At 45.4% G+C, this 5,023-nt stretch overlaps 1 protein-coding gene across 1 annotated transcript in view; it reads right to left on the bottom strand.

Annotated features, from left to right (window-relative positions):
• The window catches only part of ZCCHC7 (zinc finger, CCHC domain containing 7), a 106,793-nt gene that overhangs the window by 100,487 nt on the left and 1,283 nt on the right, over positions 1-5,023 (bottom strand). The gene's annotated exons all lie outside the window — the stretch shown is intronic.

Raw genomic sequence — 5,023 nt, forward strand, 5'->3', positions numbered from 1 at the left:
CATCACCAACATGAGATGGGTACTGCCCCGGGCATGGGATGGCCACCACCACTGACATGAGATGACCACCACGGACACGGGATGGCCACCAGCAGGGACGTGCAGCATCCCACTGGTCTCCAGGAGAGGAGCAGCGAGCAGAGAACAGCGACCTGCCGCCAGCAGCCGCTCAGCCCGCCAAGACACAAACCCCTGCTTTTGTGTGGGGTTCTTTTCTTCTTTCATTTTTTTTTTAACATTGAAATTTGTACATTAGCCTTACTGGCTTTAAGAAAACAGAGCACAAACCAGTAGGTATTAATAATAAAAATATTTTCATAGTTAAACTAATTTTCACCAAGAAAACTTTTTTTGCTTTTGAAAGCAACTTTAGCTGAAATTTAATTCATCAGTTCCACAACTAAGGCATCCAAAAGGTACAGGGAAGTTTGGCTCTTTAAATGCTTTTTCTGTGGCCTAACAAAAATGAAAAAATTATTGCAGATGTTTTTTTGTAGAAAAAATAAGTTGGCGATACAAGTGTCAGGACTCCAGAACAAAAACATAGTGTATCTTGCAAAGGTTGTGTTCAAAATTAGCTGTCAAGGGAACAGGTATATTAAAGAAGAAAAGCACAACTTGCTGTATTTTTTTGAAAGAAGCTTACACCTTTTCACTGCTTAAAAATACCCTGAGGGATCTGAGTAACAGTACAGAGAAAAAAAAAAAAAAGACAGATGTGGTCAGATTTTTTAATAATTTCTGTAGTAACACGCAGTGTGAAGAGAAAATTATGTCATACATCTAGAAGAAGCCACTTAAAGCACTGATAGTTAACAAAGTGTGTTTCCTTTTCAAGCACGGCTGACAGAGATCAAACAATAAGCTAAATTTACCAGAGACTGCTATTTCTGCTTTAAACCCAGAAGCTGTAGTTCTGCTGCTGAAAAGAAAACTCCTTCCCATGTTATTTTTTTTAGGGAAGAAGCAAAAATAAAATGCTTTCAAATTACTTTTTAATCATTTCAGGCACATATTTTTTCACCGTTTCATTCACAAAATGTTCAAATCCTTTTTTTAAAAAAAGAAATAAATTCGTTTTATGGACTTATTTTGATTATGGTTTGAAGAGCAGGAAAAAAAGTTGGAAATGGATGCCAAAATGGAATGATGAAAAAGCTGTTTTGGCAATTTAGCTTGAAATATATTTTACCTTTACTTTTCTTTTTGTAGAGGGCAGTTTAATGGGACAGCAAGAGCCAAAGTGGAGATAACTCCCACACCTCAGGTGAGATATCTGTCACTGAGTCTCTGCCTTCCTTGCACAACTACTTTCTACAGAGAAGATTAAAAATACTGGTATTTTACCAGATTCCAGAAGACAATCTGTTAGGAAACACAAAAATTTACTCCATCTATTCAGACAGCAGCAGGCTCACATGACAAACATTTCAAACACACAGTGACACCCCACCAGCCTTGGGGAGTTCCGTGCCTTCTGCTCCTGCATGGTCTGGGGCTAGTGACCACCATGGCCACAGCCTCCACCTTCTGCTCCTGCATGGTCTGGGGCTAGTGACCACCATGGCCACAGCCTCCACCTTCTGCTCCTGCATGGTCTGGGGCTAGTGACCACCATGGCCACAGCCTCCACCTTCTGCTCCTGCATGGTCTGGGGCTAGTGACCACCATGGTCACAGCCTCCACCTTCTGCTCCTCCATGGTCTGGGACTGGTGACCACCATGGCCACAGCCTCCACTGTGGTGGAACAGGATGATGAAACAAAAGTACTGGTGCCAGCCCTGGGCACCACACTCCACAAACCTGCCAAGCCCAGAGTGCTGCCACATCAGCCCCTCGTATCAAGGGGAGGTCCTGGGTGGGCAAAGCACAAAACAGGGAGAGGACAAATTCATTTTGTACCCCTTAGTGGCTGGACATCAATGCTGCAGCTGTGAGAGCTGTCTTTGCAAAAGCCACAAGGAAAAAAAAAAAATGCAGAGATCAGGTTTGGCAGCTACACATGGGAGAAGAAATATGTGAAAAGGAAGCATTTCATGAAGGAATGGATGAAAGACTTCCCACTACTGAAGATTTATGTTCTTTTATATATATATACTCTTACTGTAAAGTGGAAGAGAAGGGTGGGAGAACCCTCCTTCAAACAGCTGGAAACTCTTCGACACTAAAAATGAATTCACTGTGTTTAGTAGAGTTTGTAACAACTATCTTTGGAGTCTTTTGTCTGGACTCCCAACTGTTAAAAAAGTCAGGTAATTCATACCAGAAGCCTAGATTAGCTGAATTACCCCTTTTTTACTTGCCACGTGAAGTGACTGGGACCTGTTTTGTAAAGCAACAAGCAGCAGCAGCACTGCATGTTTCCAAACACCATGCAAGGAAGCCCCGAGGTGACCAGTGGGGACAAGTGACACACACAGGTATCTACCTGGCCGAGTGTCTGTGCTGCCAGCCCGACCTCACCACACAGAGACAAATCCTCTGCAAGGGGGGACAGAATTAATACGGACAGTAAGTGGTCCTCCTGATACCCTTTGTGTGGAACAAGAAAGCCAGTGCCCATGTGCACTCCCCAGGGCTGCCAGTCTGCTCTGTTTGCTGAGGAACACGTCAGGTGAGAAGGTGGGCTTCATGGAAACAAACACAGTGTTGCCTAACGTTGTATTGGAGAAGGAAAAATAAATGTGAAAGGCATGTAAATCCATTTGGGAAGTGGGCAGAAAGGCAGGAAAGGTCTTCAGCTGTGCCCTGGACTGAGTGCTTGTGGGCCAGCCACAGCTTTCAAGATGTCAAGGGGGGACAGAAGGGTACGCAGGAGCCAGAGCTCATTTCCAGGGGTAAGGGACATCCCCGCCTGTCACTGCAGACAGGGGTGACTGCAGCTGGAAGGGCACATAGGAGAACTCTGCTCCAGAGGCATTAACAACATGTTTTTGTTTATAGAGGATATTAGAAATAACACAGCTCTTAAAGAAGGGCACTGGAACCTCAGCCCCTCTGTTTCTGGGACTCGGCATGAGAACAGACCCCCCAGCTGCCTGACACAGCCACTGCTCTGGCAGCCAGGACTGCCCCCCTCTCAGTTCCCTTTTCAGTGTGACACAGACTGGACACTAGTCGGAGTCTGTCCCTCTGACACAGGCAGCTTTGGGGAGGAGGGAAGGGACAAGGCTGCACCAGTCACTACACTCCATGTCTGTCCTTACTGATAATGCAAACCCTAAAATAATAATTTACATATGGTGTAGTCACCTAAATACTTGATCTGGTTCTTTAGAAACCCTGAAGACAGAATGGTGCACATCTCAAAATAATTTAAATGAATTAGCAGAGAATATGTTTGAGAGGCTAGCATGCCAAAGCACAAGTTTTTTAAATGCCTTTCTTCCTTAAAGATTTAAAAGTTTAACATTTATGTTTCAGCAAAGGAGTCCTCTTCTAGTCTGTGGGACTGGACATACAGTGTGGATTTTTACAAGCCTCTCTCGGTTGGCACTGGTACAACTTCATCAGGACAGCAGAGAATGGAGACATGACCTTGCACTTTCATGTTACATCTAGGAAGCATAACCACTCTGATAAATCAACTACAGAACGTTTCCCAGATTTTGTGCATGCAATTGTGAAACACGCTTAAGGTCTCCAGCACTGTTTCAACAATTTTCCATCTTCTGGGGTTTTTCTGGGTAATCTTTAGCACTACCATCAGCAGCTCTGGTACGTAAATCCAAGGAGATGCACGGAGCAAAACCAACAAAAGAAACGTAACTGCAGGTCATTTGCCTGCCCAGCAGTTATGACAAAGACAGTCAGTGCCCAGAAAATGTGTTACCTGCTCTGTGCACAAACTGCAGCCACCAGACAGCACCAGGCACTTGCTCCCCAACAGAGAGAGTAGTTTCAGGAAAAGACAGGCTCATTAGCTCTAGCTTAAAAGAAAAGGATAGGATATAAAAATACCCAAGAAAGGGTATTGATGAAAATTAGCAACTTGAGGCTATAGAAACTGCATTTTAAAAGATTTACAGGGAGGAAAAATGACATGTATTCCAAATATAATGTGGCTCTCTGGGTTTCTGGCATAGCAGTGAGTGCTGTGCCACTCTCCTGGGATGGTGCTGGGAGAAAGGGAAGCAGTTCTGACATCCCTAAGGCCTGGGCAAGCACCAGTCTCTAACAACCACTGAGTGCTCACCAGGACCTCCCTATACATGGACTGTGAGTCCTGGAAACAGACACAAGAACAACTCTATGCAAAAAGTTATGGAACATTCATGGGCACGGAACAGGTGTTTTACATGAAAAGAAGGCACAGACAATTTCTCAGCTTTCCCCTCTCAAACAGCATGTGAACAGCAGTGCTGCCTGCACACCCACCCCGGGGCAGAGCTGCGCTGCTGCCAACCTGCAGATCTGCACTTCACACTAAATTGCCTCATTCCCAGCACACCAGGGAGTATTCCAGCAGCCTGCAGGGGCAGCCCTGTGCTGCAGCTGGCCTGGCCAGCCTCCCTGCAGAGCAGCCTGTCCCCAGGCTGGCAGGTGACTCTGTCTGTGGAAATGATCTTGGTGCTCACAGTGGGCAAGAAAAAAGCATTGCTGATCGGCTCAGAGAGCTTCCAGCTTCTGGTGGCAAGGGGTGTGTTACAGAGGATGGCCATTAGAAACACATACCTAAAATCTGTCATGCTAACATTTAGTAACTTTCTGCACCCTAACATGGAACAACATTTTGTAAAATATTGAAATATTAGATGTTAAGTCTTGGCAGTTGAGAATCTCTCTGAATTACTCAGTGCAGAAGCTATAGGAGTTACAGTAAATTTTAGATCAACAGCCCAAACTGCCAGACTCCTGAAGGAGTGGTGGCAGAACCTGCTTCAGGAAGGGGAACCAGCTCTGGAGGTCTCCACTCCCTTCCCTGCCTTCTCCATCCCTTTCCCAAGCTGCACCTCCTCTGGTCTGGCACACAGGGAAGCCCTGAGGAGTGTTGGTGTCTGTGGGGCTGGGGCCAGGAATCTC

Source organism: Chaetura pelagica, unplaced genomic scaffold (assembly GCF_000747805.2).
Source record: "Chaetura pelagica isolate M959 unplaced genomic scaffold, ChaPel_1.0 scaffold499, whole genome shotgun sequence".
Lineage (NCBI taxonomy): Eukaryota > Metazoa > Chordata > Aves > Apodiformes > Apodidae > Chaetura > Chaetura pelagica.